Here is a 24,396-nt window from a genome sequence, read left to right as displayed (position 1 = left end):
ATTAGTATAAATATATTTCTAAGTGGTACTCCCATGACTTAAAAATTAATCTCTCTGATGTCTCACCTACAATTGAGGAGCTACATGAGAATTTACATCATTCATTATATTGATATTACTCTTACCATTATTGTTATTTGATATTGGGGGTTGAACCCAGATGTGCTTAACCCCTGAGCTACATTCCCAGTCCTGTTTGATTTTTATTTTGAGATAGGGTCTCACTAAGTTGTTGAAGCTGGCCTTCAACTTACTCTCCTCCTGTTTCATTCTCTTCATTCGCTGGTATTACAGATGTGTACCATTGTGCCTAGTCCATTGATTATATTCTCATGCAGAAATTAGAATAATAAGATAATAAGATCTTGTATCAATAATGAAAAGTTGTCTTTTCACATTTTTATGTAATATGTGTTCAAAATGACAAATGTCAGATGGGAAACTCAAACAAGTGAAATGTTTATTAGGTTCCTATTATGATACTATCATAAGGTTCTAAAGTTCTTAGAAAATAAGCAACAGGGACTTGTTAATAAGAACAAGCAAATATGTTCACAAGACCAGGTAGTAGAAAAATGAGTTATAAAAAAGTTCAGCCTTCTCTTTGTGACCATTGAGAAATAATGTTGTTAATTTGGAAGTTGGGTTAAAGTTTTGATTGCCTCCTAAGAACTCTTTCAAGATTATTAATGAACTATTTTAGTCTATAAATGCATTTGGAAGCTGCAGTAGATTCTGTTTTGGTACAAAAAGACACCAAATGGTTACCTGGGAGATATAATGGGCTTTACAAATCAACTATCTTGAACATCATGACTGACTGGACTTTGATAAAATCTAGATCCAAACTGGTTTTGTCAACAGAATTTATCATAACACAAAGCAGAACATTCAGATGAAATATTTTATATGAATTGCTTTTGACCTTTAATTACAGAAGAAAACTTCCAATATACAAGTGATTATACTGCTCCCTCTTGTATTAAAAGTAGAGCTAAATAGGTGGAAATCAAATAATAATTTCCAGGCTAACACAAAAATCTATTAACCAGTCAGTATTATGTACTTTGTAAGAAAGTACAGAATGAGGTGGTTTTTTTCTTTTTTCTTTCTTTTTTCTTTTCTTTTTTTTTTTTTTGTGGTGCTGGGGATTGAACCCAGGGCCTTGTGCATGTGAGGCAAGCACTCTACCAACTGAGCTACATCCCCAGTCCATAAGGTGGTGTTTATGTGTTTGACAGTATAGACTTGGTAGATACAAATCTTTGAAAGAAGACTTAGAAAAGCATATAAGAAATGATGCTAACTTTAAGAAACTTAAGATTGGGTTGGCAAGACTAAATTAGTAAATATGAATATTTAGTGAACAAGATAAGATAACATTAAATTGTGCGACACTTATTAATGGCATTACAGAAATCCACAGTAAAGTGACCCATGTAGAGAAAAATGATATTTGCAGCTTTGAATTTGGCTCTGAAAGAGTTAAGACAGATAGAAGTAAGAGCTTTATGGGCCAGAAAAACAAAATGATTGATGATGACCTGGATGCATGAATGAGTTGAGCATGTTTTTGAGAGAAGAGAATTTTATATTTAGTAATGGTGATTAATATTTGTAGAAGATGGAATCAGGCCAGATTATTTATATTCTTGAAACTTGGCCATTGGAGATAGACACAATGATGAAAATTATGGATCATTACTTTGGATTTTTCTTTGTTATATTTAACAAATATTAATTGAGCATCTATTATGTGCACAGTAGTGTGCTAAGCACTGATAGAATACTGGTGAACCAAATCAATACATACTTTTTTTTTTTTTAAAGAGAGAATGAGAGAGAAGGGAGAGAGAGAGAGAGAATTTTTTTAATATTTATTTTTCAGTTTTTCGGTGGACACAACATCTTTGTTGGTATGTGGTGCTGAGGATCGAACCCGGGCCGCACGCATGCCAGGCGAGCGCGCTACCGCTTGAGCCACATCCCCAGCCCTCAATACATACTTAACATTATGAAATTTATGTTCTAGAAGGGAAACCAGACTTTAAACAGCAAATTACACAATTGAATAATAATGGCAATGATCAGTTCTGCAATAGAGAAGTATGGGGGCAAGTCCGGGACAAAAAGCAAGATTAGAAATCTTTCCTTCAGAGGTAAAGTTCAACAATTTGAACTAAAGAAGAAGTAGAGTCTAGTGTAGTGGTGCTCAAGCATAATCCTAGTGACTTGGGAGGCTGAGGCAGGAGGATCAAAAGTTGGAGACCAACCTCAGAATTGTAGTAAGACCCTCAGTAACTTAGTGAGATTGAGACCTTCTCTCAAAATAAAAAGTACAATGGGCCAAGGATGTAGTTCAGTGGTAAAGCATCCTTGGGTTCAATCCTCATTACAAAAAAATTAGTAAATAAAAAAAGGAGAAGTAGAAGATGTTTGAGTAAAAGTTAGGGGGACAGGCAGAAATTTATAGATAAGAATACAACATTTATCACCCAAGATAGAAGGAAACATACATGTTGGGAAACTTCAAGATCAGTGTGATTAGAATACAGAAATACATAAAAATCAGGTAGGATAGCTCAAGATGAGGTTAGAGTAGTAGGCAGATTTTGTAGGATTTTGGTCTTTGATCTAAGTATGGTGAAAAGTCACTGAATGATTTTAAGCAAGGCATTGACCTGTATGTTTGAATTTATAGTTAAAACCCATCATTTTTTCTGCATGATATATATCTAGATATCTAGAATTACCTATATATGTATATATCTATATATCTAGACAGAAATCTATAGATCTAGATATATCTATAGATACAGGCATATCTATTTAGATAGATAGATCTATATAGATATTTATAGATAATCCTATATCTATAGATATGCCTAAAGACATAGGCATATCTATAGATATCTATATAGATCTATCTATCTAAATTGGATAAAGGCAAGAATGGGTGAGGGAAACTAATTTTGAAGCTGTGGTAATAGTTAAGAAGTGGTTCTGGTTTGGACTAGGGTGGTATGAAAGCAAAGAGAGGCAGACAGATTTGAGAGATGTTTATAAAACAAAATATGACACATTTATAAAATGAGGGAAATAGCCTTTAAAGAAGCATCCACTGTCAACATTCAGGTGGGCCAATGTGGACTTAGTATGGACTAAGGAAAACCAATTTGAGACTGTAATACTCTGAGATTGTAATGAAACCTGAATTTGGGAAGGAAAGACACGTGCTAAAGACATTTAAAAAAGAATAATATGGGCCTGGGGTTTGATTGGCAGCACCACATAAAAATAAAATAAAGGTATTGTGTCCATTTACAACACACATACACTCACACATACATGAATAACATGGTTTTTGACTCATAAGTTTTGGTTTAGTGTGTTATATTAGTTTTCTATTACTATAACAAATACCTGAGATGAACTGACTTTAAAAGAGGAAAGATTTCTTTCATACATATTTTGTAGATGGACACAATACATTTATTTTATTTGTCTATTTTTATGTGGTGCTGTGGATCAAACCTAGTGCCTCAGGCATGCTAGGCAATTGCTCTACCACTGAGCCATAACCCCACTCCCAAGGAAAGTTTTCTTTTGGTTTACACTTTTGGAGTTTTTAGTCATGGCTGGATTGACTCATTCCTTTTAGTCCTGTGGTGAGGTAGCCATCGTGGTGGGAGTTTGTGGTGAAGCAAGCTGCTCACCTCATTATAACCAGGAATCAAAAAAGCAAGAGAAAGAGACCATTGACCCACAATTCCCATGGAGGGATTGACCACAGTGATCCTAAAACCTCCCTCTAGGCCCTGGCTTCAAGAGACTTCCACCATCTTCTAATAGCATTATCCTAAGGATCAAGCATCCAACACAGAGTATATTCCAGATCCAAGTGCTAGCACTTAGTTACCTTAGTACTGCCTGATTGGCTCCAGGAAATAAGTGTGTGGGGCGGAAGAAAACTGGCCAACTCATATCATAAGGGTTGAGTTTACAGTGTTACATAATTAGGAAATCTAGATGTAGGGATGATATTCTATTTGAGAGGGCATAATTAGAGATTTGAGGTAGATTAAAGGCATAAAATACACTGAGTTTGCCAAGGAAAAGGTGTAGAGAACAGAGAATAGCAAGCCAACACACCAATTCTGAAACTGATGGAAGGAATAAGCATGTGTCATTCATAAATTAGCTTATATCTGGAAAACCAGTAAATCAATATCATAATTCTTATTTCTTATTTATTTTTTTGTGGTAATGGGGATCTAACCTAGGGCCTCCTGTTTGTGAAGCAGATATTTTACCACTGAGCTACACCTCCAGCCCTTTTTATTTTTTATTTTGAGACAGGGTCTTTAGTTTTGAGACAGGATCCTTCTGTCTCAGCCTTCTGAATAGCTGAATTACAGCTGTGGGCCACTGTGCCTGACTTAGTAATTCTCTTTTGAAATAAATTTTGACTGTTAGTGTGTGTTCAATTATTGACACAAATAGACTCCTCTCAAAAAGCCTATAGTTTGTCATTCTTAAGATCATGTTATGGTGACAGAAAGGGAGAGAGATGAGGTGAGTGTTCTTATAATTCTAGAAATAGTTAGAATTTAATGCATCATAAACATTTAACTTAAAATGATTATCAAGTTATCCAATATATGCTCACACACATTTCTTTTAGAAAAATAAAACATTTTTGCTTCCAGTAAATATTGATTTAATAAGGCCTGGCACTATTTTGGTCCTACTGTTCTGATTATGGAATCTATAATTTTTAAAAAAAAATATTTATCTACTTGTCTTTAGTTATAGGTGGACACAATACCTTTATTTTATTTTATTTTATTATGTGGTGCTGAGGATCAAACCCAGTGTCTCATACATGCTAGGTGAGAGCTCTACTTCTGAGCCATAACCCCAGCCCTGGAATCTATGATTTAAAGAGGAAAGATATTTAATGAACAAGTAATAAAGAAAAAAAAATTAAAAAATCAGATAATTATAAGTGCTGTGGCAAAACATACCATTGGAGTTACTTTAGATTGGTCAAGCAAGAGTTACTTGAGAAAATGATGTTGAAAGTGGCACCATTACACACAAAAACATAAAACTTATATTTTTAGGGAGATAGACTTGTCTGTTAATTTATGTAAGATTAATGAACATGTTGGGGTTTAATAGAAACAAAATCTTGACTTGATTGCTTTAGTTTTTCATTCAGGATGATAAAATACAGAAGAATAGAGAACAAAACACTGACATGAATGTGACGCTTGAATTGCATGCTTTACTTCCATAATTATGTATCCAAATTTAAAGCAAAAAAAAAAAAAAAAACCCATAGGAAGTAATTTCTTACCTACATATTTGGACTAATAACTTAAGCATCCATTTTTTAAAAATATTTTATTATTTATTTATTTATGTAAGCATCCATTTTAAAAAAAGGACTTTAAAAAAAAATAAATATGGGGCTGGGGATGTGGCTCAAGCGGTGGCGCGCTGGCCTGGCATGCGTGCGGCCCGGGTTCGATCCTCAGCACCACATACAAACAAAGATGCTGTACCCGCTGATTACTAAATAATAAATATAAAAATAAAATAAAATAAAATAAATGTAAGTTGGTGAATACTTTTGAACTTCACCGTGATAAAGTATTTAATAAAATAACACTGCCACTAATATTAGGCACATATATAGAAATTAATATTTTTGAAGTATATCACAGATATTGATTGATTGGAGAATACTTACTCAAGAGTAGTGATTGAAACTGGGGATAAACATTTTGGTTAACCATTAAAGTAATAAAAACAAGAAAGTAAGGGTTTGGGACATCAATTCATTGTTCTTTATATATTTTTTAATTTATTTTTGCATTACTGTTCTTTATATTTATTTATTGAGACAAAGGATAGTTCTTTTTAAATTTTTGGCAGTGCTAGTTATTGAACCCAGGGCCTGGTGCATGTTGCTGTAACACTGAGTTACATTCCCAGCCCAAGGATTGTTCTTTTTCATATCTGATAATGATGTTTTCATTAAACATCTAACTTTTTTAAAATTTATGAAATAAAAATTGCCTTTTCAAGGCATTTCTTAATTGTCTATTTCATAGTTTTGAGAAATATTGGTATTTCTAATCCTATGTTCTTAATGTAGTTTTAGGAATTCACATTCAGATTTGAAACTATTATTTATCAATTTTAAATTCATCGATTAAAAAATAGGAATACTTGGGCTTTTTTAAAAAAAAGTTCAAAGTAGGACAGAGATAACATGGTAAAAAATAAGCTTCCTAGTTCCCTAAGTTCTCCTCTCCAGAGTTAACTAGTAATTTCTTGGGGTTGGGAAATTTTTAAAATTAAAATTATTTTGCTTATATGTAAGTTTCTCAAATTATACGTATACTGGACTCAAGAGCATTTTCCTATTATTTCACAACTTTATATGTAAACTACAATGCCAAAAGTATGCAAAGATCAAATTTAAACATAAATCACATATTTCAGAATATTGGTTATTGTTAGTGAAAATTAGGCACAGTGAATTAATATTGTGATTGTGTGTGTGTGTGTGTGTGTGTGTGTGTGTGAGAAATTCACATTTGAGAGACTTAAAGGAAAAAGTTATGGGCAGTTACCCATAACCCCTAAGAGGTATTCATTTTTGCCTCATGGAATTTCATAAACACTGTAGTGAACACAGAAAGTTTACAAATTATGGGTTAGTTTATGAACTTCTCCCCCATGTACTTGACTAGCTTTCAATATGCCAAATAGTTAGTGGTTTATTCACTTGCTTTAAATTAGTTAGTCTCTGGGCTGGGGCTGGTGAATAGAGCTACCGCCTTGCATGTGTGAGGCACTGGGTTTGATCCTCAGCACCACTAAAAATAAATAAAGATATTGTGTCCAAGTACAACTAAAAATATATTTTTAAAAAATTAGCTAGTGTCAAAATTTTAACTTGAACTATAATCAATAACCTTCTTGTCAACTTCCACGTACTTATGAATTAGTTAAAAATGTCAGGATAGAGTGTTCTTATGGAATCAGGAGATGCTACTCCATCTCTATAACCAATAGACTTCCACAGTCTCAACAAGATCAGCAACCCAGCAACCCAGTAGCCTAGTATCCAATCCGTCCCTCTTTCTATTGACAGAAAGATTAGTAATTGATATTCTGTATAAACACCCTTAATACTTACTGTTTATACTCCAACAAAGTTTATGTTAAATCAGACATTCTGCAAAACCATCAATTTTTATAATTAGCTTTTGGTTTTGATCATTTATCAAAGAGCAACTACGGCTGCCAAAGGGAGAATTTGCAATTGTCCTACCATGAATTGTCTACCTTAGTAGAATGTAGGTGGAGCATTATGTAGTTAGGTGCATGTCTTGAGTTCCCTCAAGAGCATATTATAAATAAAATTCTGAACATCAAATATATCATTAATTGATAACTAAATTGAAGAATGAACTAAGGTTGTGATTGAGGGAACACTCTTTTTCTCAAACGTTACAATTATTCTGACTGTTCTAGAACTGAGAAGACTAAGAAAGATAAGAAGAAAATAAATAATTATTAAAACCACATGAAGCTACTCTGCTGAGTGCTTTATGTACATTATTTCACTTAATCTCCCTAAAAATGTTGCTGTTCTCAGAAGCAGAAAGTGAGGCTTGGAGAAGTTACTTAATACAAGAAAAGAAGAGAAAGGGCAAAAGGAGAAATGCTTAGATATAATAAAATCAAGTGTCAGGATAAGTTTATATGAAATAAACAAAAAGCTCCAGGCTAGGGAGACTGAGGCAGGAGGATTGTGAGTTCAAGCCAGCCTCAGCAACTTAATGAGACCCTATCTCTAAATAAAATATAAAAAGGGCTGGGAATGTGGCTCAGTGGTTAAGCACCCTTGGGTTTAAAAATTCCCAGTACCAGAAAACAAAACAGAGCAAAACAAAACAAACAAACAACAAAACCAAAAGGAAAAAAAAAACACCACAAAACTCCAACTAGAGTATGACTTGTCTATCTCAATACTTAAGAAAGACTTCAAGTTAGCAAAAATGTCAGTACTTTGAATTCACAAATTATCAAAGTAGCAGACCATTCAAGGGAAAAAGTAGGAGAACAGTGAATGTGTGTATGTGCAGGGGGTCAAACTAACACCTGCAAAATGAATTAAATATTTCATTTTGCATTCCAATGCTGTGATACATGTAGGTACATATTTTCATACATATTTATAAATTAAATCTACATTTATGATTAATTCAGTAATTGAATTTCTTAACAAAAATGACCACTTTTATATGTAAAATTTTATTGTTAACTTCACAGAAACAAAATGGTGTTGAAATTATGTTTGTTATATGTGATGCTATGGCTATCTAAACATAACTCAAATAAGTGACAGTTTTCTTTACCTCATGTTGAAATGTTTGGGTAGAAGTGTCTTGATGATGAAAATAAGCTCAAATTAACATAACCTACATTTGTCACTTAAGCATTACCTCAATCAAATATACATTAACATTTTTTCCTGTAAGCTTCCGAATTTAGGCACCAAAATGAATGTGGTTGTGCGTGTTCTACAGAAGAGCTAAGTGGACTATACTGTTGCAGTTTGACATTGCCTAATTGTATGGAAGGCAAATTAACAATGGAAAAAAATTGTGAAGGAAGAGGAGTTTGTTTCTTGTCTTTTATTAATAGATCCTCTGCCTTCTGAGCTTTTTACCTTCACACAACTTTTACTCTTCCCACAACTCTTCCTCCTTAGAGAGTCACAATTTTTTCTTTTCTTCCCCAATTCAGCCCTATTAGTCCTTGTTCTGAGAACTGGATTGAAAGAAATTAATTCACTAGGTAAAAAAATCTCTCTGTTTTAACGTCTGTCTTAGTTCATTCCTGCTGCTACAAAAAATTCCTTAGATTGGAGCATTTATATGAAATAGTAATTTATTTCTCATAGTTTTGGAGGCTGAGATGTACAAAATCCAAAGGCCATCAGATTTAACATCTGATAGCCTGTTCCATCAATGGTTGTCTTCTTGGGGTGTCTCCATATAGTGGAAAAGGTGAAGAGGAAAAGGATTGGAAGTACAAAGTAGCTCTCTGTAGCCTTTTATAAGGACATTAATTCCATTCACAAGATCAAAAAGCCCTTATGACAATAATTTCCCCAAAGGTCCCTCTTAATACTACTACTTTGGGGATTAAGTTACAACATATGAATTTTGGAGGGACACATATTCAAACCATAGCAATATCTTATTTCTTAAGACATGTTATAGGTTAAAGGAATGAAAATTGTTTCACTTAACAATCTTTCACTCTCTGTTGTGTGTGTGTGTTTTATAAACATTAACTCATTTAATCCTCACGATAACTTATGAGGTCGGTTTTTAATTACAGAACTTCAGGTAATCAGTAGGGGAAACTTTGGGAAGCAATTGATCTTTTTATCCTTGGAAAAGTATCACAAAACAAAATTCTGTTTCTATAGCCAGCCTTGTTTGTTACTCCTGTGATAGTAATCAGGAGTCAAGGCCAATCAAGCACAAAACAATCTTGGGGTCAGTCTGATTTACTTTGTGGCAGATGATGGAGCCAATGAAGATTCAATTACAACTTCATGACAGGAGTTTTATTGACTCAGACTCAAGTAGAAATGTTCACATCTAAGTTTTAGAAGTTTCATGAAGATATAGTAATTCTTGAATTTTCACAAATGTTACAGTTGAAATCTTACAATTTTTCATTGAGTAATGTCACAAACATTTTATAGTTAGTAGTTAATATTTTAATATATTAAAAAGTTAATGTTTTAATTTTTGGAATATCAAAGTGTGATTCCAGTTTTAAAATGAGTTATCCATAAACTGTAGTTGTATTCCTTTTTAAAAAGATTCTATTTATTTATTTATTTTGTGGTGATAGGAACTGAACTCAGGGCCCCAAGTATGCTGAACAAGTGATCTACCACTGAGCTATATCTTTAGTCTACTTTCCATTTTACAAAACACTTTTTAGAGAAATCCTTCTTTATAAGGATGAAATGAGTTATATTCATTCTTTGTAAGGGGACTATACAGAAGTTACAAATATGTTTTGAGAATATCATAAATTATTTCCATTTTACATTTATTTAACTCTGTTTCATGTGTGACAATATTTACATGTGAAATACATTGTCTTTTCAACTACTGAATGTTACTCTTATGATTCTCTAGAAAACCCTTATAAATGTATAAAAATAATTATAGAATTGTAATTCACACAGTACTCATTATAATTGAATGTTAACCAAACTTTTTAGAATATATGAATCACTAAGAAAAAATATGTTATCAGTAAAAGCACAAAAGAAAGGAAATAACCAACAAGAGTAGATTGATATTAGTGAAGATCAAATTTCAATTTTAATTGCAACAGTTGTTTCTCAAATCTTACAGGATAAATTGACTGATAGTATATTCACCTGAAGCTTTTTATTATAGAATAATTCCAATTGTCATTTAATTTTTCAACTGTTAATCTCTCAAATAAGTCTTTGAGGAAATAGTAAAACTTTTTTTTATTAAGGTTAATACACACAGGCCTAAAACAGTAATTCTCAACCCTAGCAATGCACTAGAACTAGTAGAAAAAATTTTAAGAAAAAATCAGTGTTGGAACTCACCTCCTGAAATTCCTGATTTAAGAAAAAACCTGGGCACTAAACAAACTGGCAGCCACAGTTCAACTACCTGACTATGTAATTCAACCACTCAACTATATAATTTTCATACAATTATTTCTACCACTTAATTTTGTTTTCTAAATGGGTCCTTTATTTTCTAATGTTTTAATTCTGCTATTATGGTCAGTATTGAACTTGGTACAACATATAGCTTAATATAATAAAAACGTCAATTGAGAAGTGAGGTATTAACTATTGTTTTCTACTTGGGTGATGATTGAAAAAGTTTGTCCATTACTCATTTAATTGGCTGAGTCATATTCCATGAAACATTTTGTAGATACTGTGACTTAACCAATGTCCACATTCTAGGACAAGTTCTGCATGTTGAAAAGAGATCAGCTTTCCTTGTGTTTAAATTGAGAAAAGCATTCCTCTATATTGACACCTTACTTTGTGCTTAAAAGATGTAGTTCCAGAATGAGTTCTTACTACTTAATATAGTTAAGTTCTAGATAATTCTCTTTTTTCTCCACATATACCAGGAAGAATCATGGAGAAGCAAAATAACAATAAAAACCTATTACTATAATTTGACAACTAGAGAAAGTATGAGGCACTTTTCCTTTTTCTAAATAATTATATCTTTAGGATTTTCAAAAAGAATGTATACAAAATTCAGGTTGAAATAAAGATGTTCTTTTTTTCCTGGGGAATATAGTTTAGCGCATGTGAGTTGCTTTTAATACATATATAAAATTGGAAATAAGTCAGTCTTAGCTATGTATGTATTCCTTGAGAGACAGCATACAATTGTTGGTTTGAAATAAACATTAGGTTTACTTATGTGTTAGTTTCCAATCACTATTACAGATTTACTATGAGGAAACAAAGATACTTTTCTAGTGATTCCCAAGAAGTTTTTCACATTTTGAAATATTTTAAAATTTATTATTGATTATCCATCCTTTCCTATACAATTATGGCTAACAAACACATTTTACAAATTAGGAAATAATTTGTAAATAAACTAAATAAAATATAAATAAAGTAGAATAGTTATCAGAATATTTTACAAAGATGGGATTCAATGATTGCTTTGGACTTGTGGTTGGAGCTGAATGAAATACTATGCTCTGTATCAATAGGATATGAGATTTTAGTAATCTATAGCTTGTAGCATCAAAATTAATCAAATAACCACCTATAATTAATTAAGAACCTTCTAAAATAAGTAATTTAAGAGCCTAAGTAGTTGCTGCACTTGAGTATTATAACTATATTAATGACTTAAAGGACATTGTTGTGGGATGAATTCTTCTTCCCAATGAACTGGAAGATTTGCAGAAAGCAAAAAGTGTGATTTTTAACTCATATTTCAAAATGTGGTCAAAGGACCCGAGGACTTCTAAGGTATCCTTAAAATCATCTCTTATTTCTCACAGAAATGACACTATTATTGCTGGAAATAAAAACCCAATTTAATTATACAGATGACAAAATTCTAATGTAAGTTTAATTCACAGGCTAGTCCAGTCTGTCCTATGTCATGTAGGGTGTCAGCTGGAAGATGTGCGACTCTGAAACTTGAAATAGAGGTATTGTTAGTGGAACCAGCTTGCCTTTCCACATCTGAGAAGACTAGTCTTGCCCTGCTTGAAAACCTTGCAGTAATATTACCCAGGGTCATTGCATTGCAAGAGCATGTCCATATCCTTAAGACCTAGCCCAACCATTGTTTTTTGTCACTAGACCCATTACTAGGGTCATAGCTCAGTGTGCTTCACAAGTGTGAGTACAAAGTTTCACCTAGGAAGAAACAGTTTATATACCAAGAGACCTGAAAAATTTGCTAATTTATATAGGAGAAATCTAGGGAATATATGACAGAATGAATTACAAGGACATTGGGTCAGGAGGATGTAATATAACATTTCCTTGGACCACCTTTGTTGATGTGGGTGCACTTACCGAAAATTCTGAATGTAGTGCATTAGTCTGCTGTAGTCCGGCTGGGTTAAATAACCGAGAAGTGACAAGCAACTTGAAGGTTGAATGGGGAACTACCTTATTGCAAGTGAACTCAGCAGGAACTGAGCAAGAACTCAAAGTAGCGGGCACCTGAGATAGCAGGAGCCGATTCTCTGCTGGACAGCAGAGGTATATATACTTAACTAAATACACACAGCTTAACTAAATTAACATGAAATAGATACAGCAGTCAACCAATAAGGAATCCTCAGCATCTTAATGGCTCCCTGGTGTTGCTTCACAGACCACTCCTCCTGGCAAAGTGCCAGGCGCCATCTTGACTTGATTTCAGCCTCAACATTAGTCTAGTACATTCACTGGAAGTGATTGCAACAGTTTTCTCGATTGGTTAGCTGAAAGTTACACTCAGTGGTCATATATATATATATCAAGGGAAATATACCAGAATGTCTTTGGAACACTAGAAACCAAGAGCTTATGGAGATAAGATAAAAAATATTGTAGTATATTTGTCGTGCATGTCATTCATAGCCATTGCCTAACTACATCTCCTGAGACAGTCCAGAGGACACTTACTTTATAAAGCCTTAGAGAGGTACATTAGAGAGTGAAGCACCTGCATTCTTGATCAGCTCTGTAGTGACTGTCCTCCTTAGGTCAAATGGCAGAATTAATTTCCAAAAGCAGGTTGGCCTATTTATTGTAAGAGGCAGCAGAAATATAGTGGTAATTATAACATTTTGACCTACAGGAATATTTGATGAAAGGCAAACTTTCTGGTGAGCAGAAATTTAAGCTGTCCATTTTGTTTCTAATTTGAGAGGTGGGTAGAAGTACATTATATTAGTTTATCAAGGCTGCCACAACAAAATATTATAGACTGGAGAGTTTAAAGAACAGAAATTTATTTCTTTATAATTCTGGAGACTAGAAGTCCAAAATCAAGGTGTCACTAGGATTGGTTTCTTCTAAGGTCTCTCTCTTTACCTTGTAGGAAGTCATCTTCTCCTTTTGCCTTTATATGGTCCTTCCTCTATGTGTGTCTGTCTTAATCTCTTCTTATGAGGATACCAGACAACTAGATTAAAGTCTATCCATATGACACCATTTTATCCTTGTTACCTTACAAGAGATTCTATGTCCAAATATTGTTACACTGTGAGGTCTTAGGGGGACACAATTAAGACTATAAGATCTACACTGATTTATGAAAATTTGCCAATGGTTTTATCAGATGATAAGAGTCTTGGAATGAATTAGGATTGTAAAATTAGACCAGGAAATCTGGGGAAGAGTTATGTAGGTGTGCCTTTCAGAATAGTTATGAAGATACTTATGTCCCACAAAAATGCTCATGAAAAATCATTCACTGCAGAGACCACTCAATAATTAGGTGAGTAAATTTATATATTCTTGCTTGGATGTCAGACAACCTCTTTCCCTAGTTACTCTGGTACTTAATCAGTTAGAAGTGGTCATAGTTGCAGGAATGTTAGCTCAGCAAGCAAGCACTTAATAACTTCCCCTCTCTAAGGCTGATCTGGTTACCACTACTCTCCCATTATATATCATGCCAACATTAAAGAAAACACTAAGTCTCTGAAGAGAGCCAGCCAACTTGGCTCTGACTGGTAACTGACTGACTACTTCTGTCATGGAGCGGGTAAAGATATTGTCCTCATTGAAATAAGACATGTTTTCTGAAAATAGAATTACTTCCCCTGCCAACACCAGTATCCTTGATCTTAGATAATACCTGCATGATATTCATGGTCATGATATTCTATATAACACTTCTTCTGACTGAGAATTCATCATATAGCAAAATAATTGAAGGAATAGACTTATATCCACAGATTCAGTGGTCTTGCCATATATCCCATCATCTGGAAAAAAAAAAACTGGCCTAGTAGAAGAATGAAATAGCCTCCTCCAGACTCAGCTAAGGTCTCGGTTGAGAGACAATACCCCGAAAGGATGGTGCTTTATCTTCTAGGATGAAATATGTGGTTTGCCTCAGAGATCAAAATATGATTTGTCTCCCATAGCAAGATTATATGGTCTCAGAATATAGAAGTGGAAGTGGGAATGTCTCCTTTAATTATTAACTGAAAAACCTATTCCCATAATTTTTCCTTATGTTTTTACAACTTTACATTCTATTGGTTTGGAGTTCTTGATTCCCAAGGAAGTATTGTTTCCATTTGGGGTCCCACAATGGTTTTATTGAATTAGAAGATGAGATTGCTACCTGGCTATTTAGGGCTTCTCAATCCACTCAACCAATGGGGAGGAGTCATTATTCCCAAATTACCAAGAGACACAAGTACTTCTTGGAGATGGTGTGTGTGTGTGTGTGTATGTATGCACACACACATATGTAGTATATAAAGGAATAAAGTATTCAGAGATGATATTATTTTAATTTCTAAAATTGTTCAAGAGACCATAGTTGATGTTTATAACTTCTTTCTTTCACTGTTCATTACATGTTTTTGTTGCCTTCCCTCTCAGCCAGGGCCTCAGCTGGTCAAAGTCCTTTACCTGGCCAGATGATCCAAACTTTCATTTGTGATGGGTCTGCCTTTTTCATTTGTGGTAGTTTTTCTTTAAAGTTATACTATTGGACACGGAACTCCTGAGAAGTGCCTAAAGAATTCTCTAAGTTCTAGACATGGTCTCCTTGCTTTCTTAGGAATGTCAACACAATCGTAAAGAAAGTGAACATATCCATCACCCCCCCAAAAAGTTCTTCATTTCCTACCTCTTGACTCTTCCTGTCTCTCTCCACTCTCACATATCCAGATAACTTCTGATCTGCTTTTCATTACTATGAATTCATTTGTATTGCCTAGAATTTTTTATAAATTTGATCATATAGAATGCACTTTTTCCCCCTTAACTCCTTCAACTCAGCATAATCCTCTTTACTTCTTTCATATTGTTGAATGCATCAGGAAGCATTGTCAATGGAAACAACTTGCCAATTATGATACTACATTTAGCAGTCCTTTTTATTTCTGAGTAGTATTAGAGTGTACAAATATATCATAATTTGTTTATTCATTCACTTTTTTTAAAAAAACTGTGATAATAGTGGGGGTAGAACCCAGGGGTATTGAACTACACTCCCAGCCTTTTAAAATTTTTAAATTTGAGACAGGATCTCACTAAGTATCCCAGGTTGGCCTCAAACTTGCAATCTTTCTTCCTCAGCTTCTGGAGTAGCTGAAATTACTTTCATGTGCCCACACACCTAACTTGAATCATGATTTTAAAAAAAATTTTTTAAAATTTGCATTTAAGAAGTCTTGGCTTAACCCATTATCACAATTATTTTTTTCCCTTTAGTTTTAGGTTTGACATTAGTTCTAACTATGATTCATTTTGCTTTAGAATTTTCATGTGATTTGAGATATAAACCAAGGTTTATTTATTTATTTTCACTTGTGAAAATGCAATAGTTTCAGTGTCATTTGTTAATAGCTCTTCATTTTACGTTTTTCTTTTTAAAGTAACTTATGTGACTTTTCTTTCCTGACTTGATTCTCATGGATACAACTTGCTTGTCCTTTGGATTGTGATTTGGATTCCTAAAGTACTTTACCTAACATTTTTGCCCAGTCTCAGCCTATTACGTAAGTAGTGTCCAAAGAAGATCCTCAAGACAAATCTGTTGGTACTAATGTCCACTTTGTTGTAAAATAAAATTTCAAGTTCTGCTTACCCAATACCTAATGATAAAATATTTTAGAGGAAAATAAGTGGCTTTCTCAGTCAGCACTCCTACATATTAAATATTGAATTCTAAGTACGTTTAAGGGTTTGAATTGGTGCAAATCTTATGTTAAGTGTTAATGTATATGCAAATATTGAAAATAAATGGCTACCAATTTGTGTTTCTTATACATAGCTCTAGTTATTTGGGCTGAATTGATGATAATTTTCATTGTATAAAACCAACCAACCAACCAATAAACAAACTAATGCTCAAACTCAAAACGAAACAGTGGAATCTGTGAAATAAGGCCTGTTTACATTTTGTTACTTTATAAAGGCTCCATCACTCGTTTTATTGTTTTTCCTTTCAACTATTCTGTAATATAGATAGGATAGATAGTACAAATGAAAACACTTATATTTGGAATCCATTAATAATTTGTAGTTTTTTGTTTTAGAGTCTTGACCTTCATATCAGCTCTTGCTTTGTTATCTTGGTAGGAAACAGAATTTAGGTATCATAAAGCTTAAGGTTTTTGCTTTAAACCAACTTCATTTATTGAATTCTCCTTTACAATAATTTCATGTTTGGGACATGTGAATATCAACTTAGTTACCATCAAGTCTTTTGCTTAATGAGAAAGAATACTCTAAGCTAATAGTTTGAAGACACACAACCTTAACAAGGATTCTTAAATTTCAAACATATATAAAATAGCCAATGGAGCTGTTTATTCTGAAACTCAACTATGCCTTCATTTGCTGTCGTATAATGAGGAGGGAAGAAAGCTTAGTAATATTGAGAGACTTTCTAATGAGGTCTGAAAGAGTCAGAACAAATTTACAATACTGAGAGTGAATCCCATACCAATTTTTAAACCAAAGAATAAAGGAGTGATTGGTTGATAAACCACTCAGAAATAGAACCATGTTAAAGGTGATGTTTGGGCTGTGAGGCTTTCTTCAGGCCATAATATATAAAACCAACATTTTTATATTTCTTCTTCTGCCCAAGGAAGGCCTCAAAGACAGAGTGTTGCCTTTAACCTTATTTTATATTCTATGGAGTATTTTAAAAACTAGAAAAATATTGCTGGGGCAAAAATGATTGGGGCTCTGGAAGATCAGAAGAAATTTATCATTATATATATATGTATGTATATATATATATATATATATATATATATATTAAATCAGCAGTCACTGAGAACTTCATCCACAAAGTTATTCTGAATTCAGTATTCTAGCCAAGGCCTTTTGTAGTAAATAAATAAGACTGACCTAGAGTTCACTGTAGTTTTGGATCTAAGTGTTACTTTCTTTTAGATTAGTTTACTTGAAATTTTACCTACTTTTCTCTAATAGAAAAGTAGAAAATTTTAGTTTTATTTTTAAAATTTATTTTATTTTTTAAAAATTGAGTTAGTTGTCAATAGACCTTTATTTTATTAATTTTTATACGTGGTGCTGAGAATTGAACCCAGTGCCTCACACATGCTAGGCAAGTGCTCCACCACTGAGCTACAACCCCAGCCTGAAAATTTTAGTTTTAAGTCAAGCTCTAAATTATAAAATGACCTTAATTTAGGCAACTCATTTGCTCAATACATTTTATTTATGTGTCTTTTTATAACAGCTTATTGTTATAAAATTATAAATTATTTGAAGTTATATTTTAGAAATTATTAAAACATTAATATTCTAATATTTTTCTCACTCGATTTTGTTCATGTCATTCGAGAAAACAAATGAGTTAATGGTTTATTAAAGATAAAAATAACTGAAATCAAAGCATTAACTCTAAAAACGACTAGCAGGTTGGTCTTCATGTATTTTTATATGTCTAATAGAAGACAACTATGTTTTGGAAAAAAATGTGTGAGAGATATTGACAGGTGCATGTGATATTTACTGAGGTCTGCAAAACTTTGCTCTAAAAATCCAGGTAGTGCCTCAGTGACCAACTGTGTTGGCAAGTTGTCAATATCTAAAAAGTAGAACAAATATATAATATAAAGAAAGAAAATGAATTGTAAAAAGGAAAAGTACTGTTTAACGAAAGCTGACTCTTACTCATACTATCTCATTTAATCCTTTTAGCAACCTCATAGGTATAAAGCAATTTGTGTATCATACAGCTAGAAAGTAGTCATATCTGGCATTTATCTGGTTGTTCTTAAAGTCCCTGTTCTTTCCACTACACAGAACTACCTTTTAAATGTATACCAGGTAATATTCATTCATTATTTTTGTGGAAAGCATCAGCTTTATAGCCAAATAGTATTTCATCTAATACCATGAAATGTATTAAATACTCATGGACAGTTATATATCTTTAGCATTATATCTTATATGTTCTATAAAAACAAGTGGATTTTTTAGTATGTTTCAATATATTAGTATTAGACATTAAAAATCATATTTCTGAGTTAAGGTTCATTTTTTGCTTTATTTTAAAAAATTTGCTGTGTATTTTATAATATTGGTGGCCTTTAATTTATCATATTTTTTATGGGAGAAAATGGATTAATACAACCCAAATAATTAACTAAAAGAAATAAGAAGTTCTTATGCAATGAAGAAATCATTCAGAAGCTCAGTGGTCTGTTAAAACTTACATATGTTAATAGCAATTACTGTCTCTTGCTAATTTGCTTTTACTCTGTTTAGTAATTAGTGAAGTTCTCTTTGAAATCCCAAAGAAATTGTCATATTTTGTTGCCTTCATTAATAATAATAAAAAACTAAGTCATGGAATATGGATCCTAATTCAAATAAGATTTTCAAATTGATTGTGACAGTTTTTTTGGAGGTGAGGGTTACTGGGGATTGAACTCAGGGGCACTCAACCACTGAGCCACATCCAAGCCCCTTTTTAAATATATATATATATATTTTTAAGACTGGGTTTCACTGAGTTTCTTAGGGTCTCACTAATTTGCTGAGGCTGGCAATAAACTTGGGATCCTCCTGCCTCAGCCTCCTGAGTCACTGGGATTATAGGCATGTGCCATTGTGCTCAGCTGATTGCAACAGACTTTTTGTACTAATTTTTACTATCATATTTTCTAAAGAGCTGCACAAATTTCAGGGACAAATTTCAACACAATTTCATCAGTACATATTTGAAGGTTATATGGCTTAAGAGTTCACTTCTCATATAACCTGATCAAACCTACCAGAGGATGGCAAATATTTTCTTACTACTTAGGGATAGAGCATTTGCTGGGATTCACTATTTCAATCTAGCTGCAGGATATTTGACTAAAAATATGTGGTCTCTAAAATCAACCTCTATAATCTTTTTGAGACTAATTATGTAGTGGACACCTTGGAGAACAGATCAGTGTATGTACTTGAACTGTGTTTTCATGAAGGGATCAAGATGGAGAGGCATTATCATTTTTAGTAAAGTCTGATGAACAGGTCACTAGGTGTATAAATGTCTGTTGGTAACCTTGGGAAATTGGTTCCAGGACCCTCCATGGACACCAAATCCACAGTTGCTTGAATGTCTTATATAACATGGTGTTTTATTTGCATATAACATACACAGTTTCCCCACTTACTTTAAATCAGCTCCAGATTTAATAATATGTACCACAATGTAAATGATATGTAAACAGTGTTTTTTGTATACTTTAGGGAATATTAACAACAGAAAGTCTGCACATGTTTGGTAAGGAAACAATACTTTTCTTGAACATTTTCTATTTGCAATTGACTGAATCTACAGACATAGAACCCATGGATACAGAATGTCAACTATATTTCCCATTCTTTGGGCTGGAGCTAAGTGAATAGCACAAAGTATTAGCAGAACTCATCATCTGTACTACTCACTCTACTGCAAATAACAATTGGAACAGTTCTACTCAATCTCTTTCTAGCTACAACACTCCATCTTTGTGGTCACAGTCCAAGGCTAAATGGCCATATGCTGTATTTTGTTTTTCCTTAGAATGAACTAAAATTTTGTTTTGGAAGAGTAAGGAATTTTCATAATACCAACTAACTTTTGGATATTCTGAGGAGTTCAGGAATAAGAAATCAGAAAAAGCGGCTTAGAGCTACTATGAAAATTATAATGAATTGTTTCTTGGTAATAAGTTCTGAATGTGACACACCTAATGTTTTTGCTTGTGATTTAATGGATTACAAGACTGTAGGTGAGTAGTAAAAAATAATTATGAAACTAACTTTGTAGACTCCTTTCTCAAGACCATTTCAATGCCATAATATTTGTAGAAGACAAAAATAGATTCGTTAGGATCCTCATTTTTTTAATTAGAGAAAAACTTTTATTAAATTAGTACTACTTTTAAATAATTTTGGTTCTGAATTTAGTATTGGTTCTATTAAATTAGTTTTTTTTCTTTGACAAATACTTGGCTTTATTCATTCCTTTGACTACTGATAGCTTTGCAATTTGGTTGAAGAAGGAAAATATAGCATGTTCCATGTACTGAACTTTCTTGCCTGGTTTATTTTCAAGATAATGTCCGCCCTTAGAAGAATTTCAGGTCATGATTTTTGAACAAACACTGAAGAATTAATTCAAATATAAACTGCTAAGGTCAAATTAGATTAATTCCTGAATTAATTTTATGATTTAATCTAAATTGAGCTGCTAAGTTTTCAACCTATACTTCAGTGTTTTTCCCCCTCCAAAGACAATCTTAATCCTTTATATGTTGACATTTCAGTTGCATTTTTTAAAATAGTGAATCCCCCACTTTCCTTTCTGTCATTAAGCGAAATGAAATTCATAACTAAAATTAAAGCCGGAAATGGCTTTGGGAAGAAGTACTTAATTTCCAAACTAAAAACGAAAACAATATTGATATATTGTGACAAATATGTGTTCCTCAAGATAGGGTCCTGATTCCCCCATCCCAATTGTCTGTGACCCTGTGAACCTGCAGAAGACAGGTAGAAGTGGGACTGAGGATATTTTATTTGAAGAGCAAATTAAGAGGGTCTAAACAGTAAAGTAATGCTCTGAGGAATTGGTGAAGGCTTTTGCATGAAGAAGCAGCAAGGAAAAATATGAAATGCATAAAAACTCTGCACAGCAGTTTTAGAGCTTTGATAAAATATAAAATGTCTTTAACCCCTTTGCTGTTCTTGCAAACGCCTGCAATTCAAGAATTTTATTATTCTGGGGCTAACGTATTTTAAACCTCAATAACTGAATGTTTCCTTTGGGAAACCTTCAGGCAAACTATATATTGATTTTCTCAGAATGCACTGTATTTTTCATTAGTACCAAGGTTTGGTGGATATCTAGTCATTTGTTCACCAAATTCCTCTGAAAATTAAAATGGACTACTCCATTTTGGCTGTGGAGCATTCATAGCATGGACGTTAATTTTTTTCTATTAGACACTGGCAGGATATGCTATTTTTGTCATTTGTCTTGTCCAGGGCATATGATGCCAAATCAACTCTAACTTGGTCTGCCATTATCCTCTGCATACCATCCTATTTGCCACTGGATTTGATGGGACATTAGACATACAAGATCAGAATGTTTTTCTGACTTTTTTAAGCTACAAAGTCACACATTTGCCTATGTAGTACAAATAAATAGTATCAAACTCTAATTTATCATCTTTGATCAAAACTTTCATTTAAATTATTCAAGAAATTTAGTTCTTTTAATTAATTAGTTATTTTTTTCAGCACAGGGGTGCAGAGGGGTAACTGGGATTGAACTCTCACTGAGCCATATTCCTGGTCCTATTTTGTATTTTATTTAGAGACAGGGTCTCACTGAGTTGCTTAGCGACTCACTTTTGCTGAGGCTGGCTTTGAACTCACCATTCTCCTGCCTCAGCCTCCCAAGCCATTGGGATTACAGTGTGCCACTGGGCCCTGCAAAATTTAATTATTTTAAAAAGCAAATCATATTGACTTGGTTCAAAATTCATTGTTTTCTGTGTTGGTAAACACTCAGTCAATGGTGTAGATGATATGGTTTTTACACTTGGAAGTAGAATTATCCAAGCAGTTTTGGTGTGCATTCTGGGTTTATTATTTACAAATGACTTCATTTTTCTGATTGAGGAGAGCTACAGCTTTTCTCCATGCCTATACTGCTTATTAAGCCACATGTATATACAAGAAGTTATGTATTAAGGAAAGTTGATCACTTATTTTATCTTATGTTTCTTGATACACAGCACATTTTTTAAAAAGTTTTACCAACCACCTTCCCCAAATCCCACAAAGCCACATAGTTTGAAGTCATAGTTGGTACCTATTTTGGGTATACATTGAAGTCATTCAGTTTTTCAGGGAAAGAGTCAGCTGAGGAGCCTCCTGCATCCATATACCATCAAGAATTTGTTGTCTTTATTTTATTCTCATGATAACCTTCTGAAGTAAGAGCATAGTGGATACCAGTTTTCTAAATTAGGAAGCTGATTAAATGTATACTGTGGTCTGATTGTTAATGCTGTGTTTCTAGCAGATGTATCCTGTGGAATCTATCATGATAGGAATAATTGAAGGAACCAAGGAAGGGATTTAATGTTGAAATGTGCTTGCTATTTGATATATATATGCATTTTCAAATATTTTTATGCCTTCTATGAGTACTGTACTATTCTAGGCATAGAGAATTCAAAACTAAGCCATATAGGAAAGGCTCCTGATGTTATAGAATTTACATGTAATCAGGGGTAAAAAGGAGTTAGTCAATATGAAAGGTACCTGATAAACAAACAAGATGATTTCAGGTAATCAATAAAGGCTTTGAAGATAGTAAGACAGGGTGAGGTAAAAAGAGAGATGAGATGGGAGCTGAGATGGGAGCTACTTTAAATTGGTTGATGATTTTGCTTAGAAAGTTTAGAAATGTGGGGGCAAGGGAGAACAAGTGAAGTGGCCTTGTGGGGGTAAAAGAGCTTATTATATGTAAGAGAGGAGGAAGGTAAGTGTAGCCAAGAATAGAGAGCAATGCAACAGCACTATATGGCATGACGTCCTTCACCCTGTGTTAACCAAATTTGTAACTGAACTATGAAAATGTAATTTTGGAGTTCAGAATTTAAAGCTTTTAGGTCAAGATCCAGTCTTAACTTACAATGAAATATTAAAGAAGTTGGGATCAAACATCCTTTAAGAAGAGTTCATGTCAAAAGAGGATATAAAATTCAACTTATACCAGGCGCAGTGGCGCTAAGAACTCAGTGAGACCCTGTCTCTAAATAAAATACAAAAAAGGCACGGGGACGTGGCTCAGTGGTCAAGTGCCCTTGAGTTCAATCCCCCACTCCACCCCCCCGCAAAAATTCAAATTACAGGAGCAGAGAAAAATCAATTTAATGAAGTATTAAGCATTTCTATGTATCAGATTCTGGAAAGGAAGAGATAGATGTATGAAAAGAATTATCCTACATGATGCTATCACGGAAGAGATCTCTCACAGGAAAATGCCAGTTAAAACTATTACCTGGAGCATGTTTGGAAAGTCCACCTATCTCGAAAGTTAGACTTTTTTAATCTGAAATTACTTTTATCTGAAAATACTTAAGTATTTTCTTGCTTCTTACTGCAGTTTCTTGTCCAGTGTCCACTGTGTTTGATTGAAATAAAATTTACATTTAAGTATAATTTATACATAATGGGTGCTTTTAAGTGATTTATTCATTAGTTTTGTTAACAACACTTAGAAATTCAATGTATATAATTTATACCATTTTACCACAACAATGCTATAACCATAACAAAATAAGTTATAAATGAATAATGTTTAATCCATATCAAACTTTTTTCACATGTCCTATCAGTTTACAATAGTATACATCTTAGTTTACAAATTATTATTTTATTTAAATTATTTTTATTCTAAATTCTCTGAAACTAATTTTTAAATTAATTTTTAAATTTATGTATGACAGCAGAATGCATTACAATTCTTATTACACATATAGAGCACAATTTTTCATATTTCTTTTGTATATAAAATATATTCACAC

The 24,396-nt window shown here is 33.1% G+C and overlaps 1 long non-coding RNA gene and 1 other non-coding gene across 2 annotated transcripts in view; one reads left to right on the top strand and one right to left on the bottom strand.

Moving 5' to 3' along the window:
• Positions 1 to 24,396, top strand: part of LOC101962708 (uncharacterized) — a 221,464-nt gene that overhangs the window by 37,242 nt on the left and 159,826 nt on the right. The window lies entirely within an intron of this gene.
• Positions 1,137 to 1,210, bottom strand: Trnav-cac (transfer RNA valine (anticodon CAC)). The gene has a single exon. It is a non-coding gene; the product is annotated as a tRNA-Val (tRNA).

Source organism: Ictidomys tridecemlineatus, chromosome 1, assembly GCF_052094955.1.
Source record: "Ictidomys tridecemlineatus isolate mIctTri1 chromosome 1, mIctTri1.hap1, whole genome shotgun sequence".
In the NCBI taxonomy this organism is placed as follows: Eukaryota; Metazoa; Chordata; class Mammalia; order Rodentia; family Sciuridae; genus Ictidomys; species Ictidomys tridecemlineatus.
Note: the sequence above shows the minus strand (reverse complement) of the source record. Positions and strands in the feature narration are given on the sequence as shown.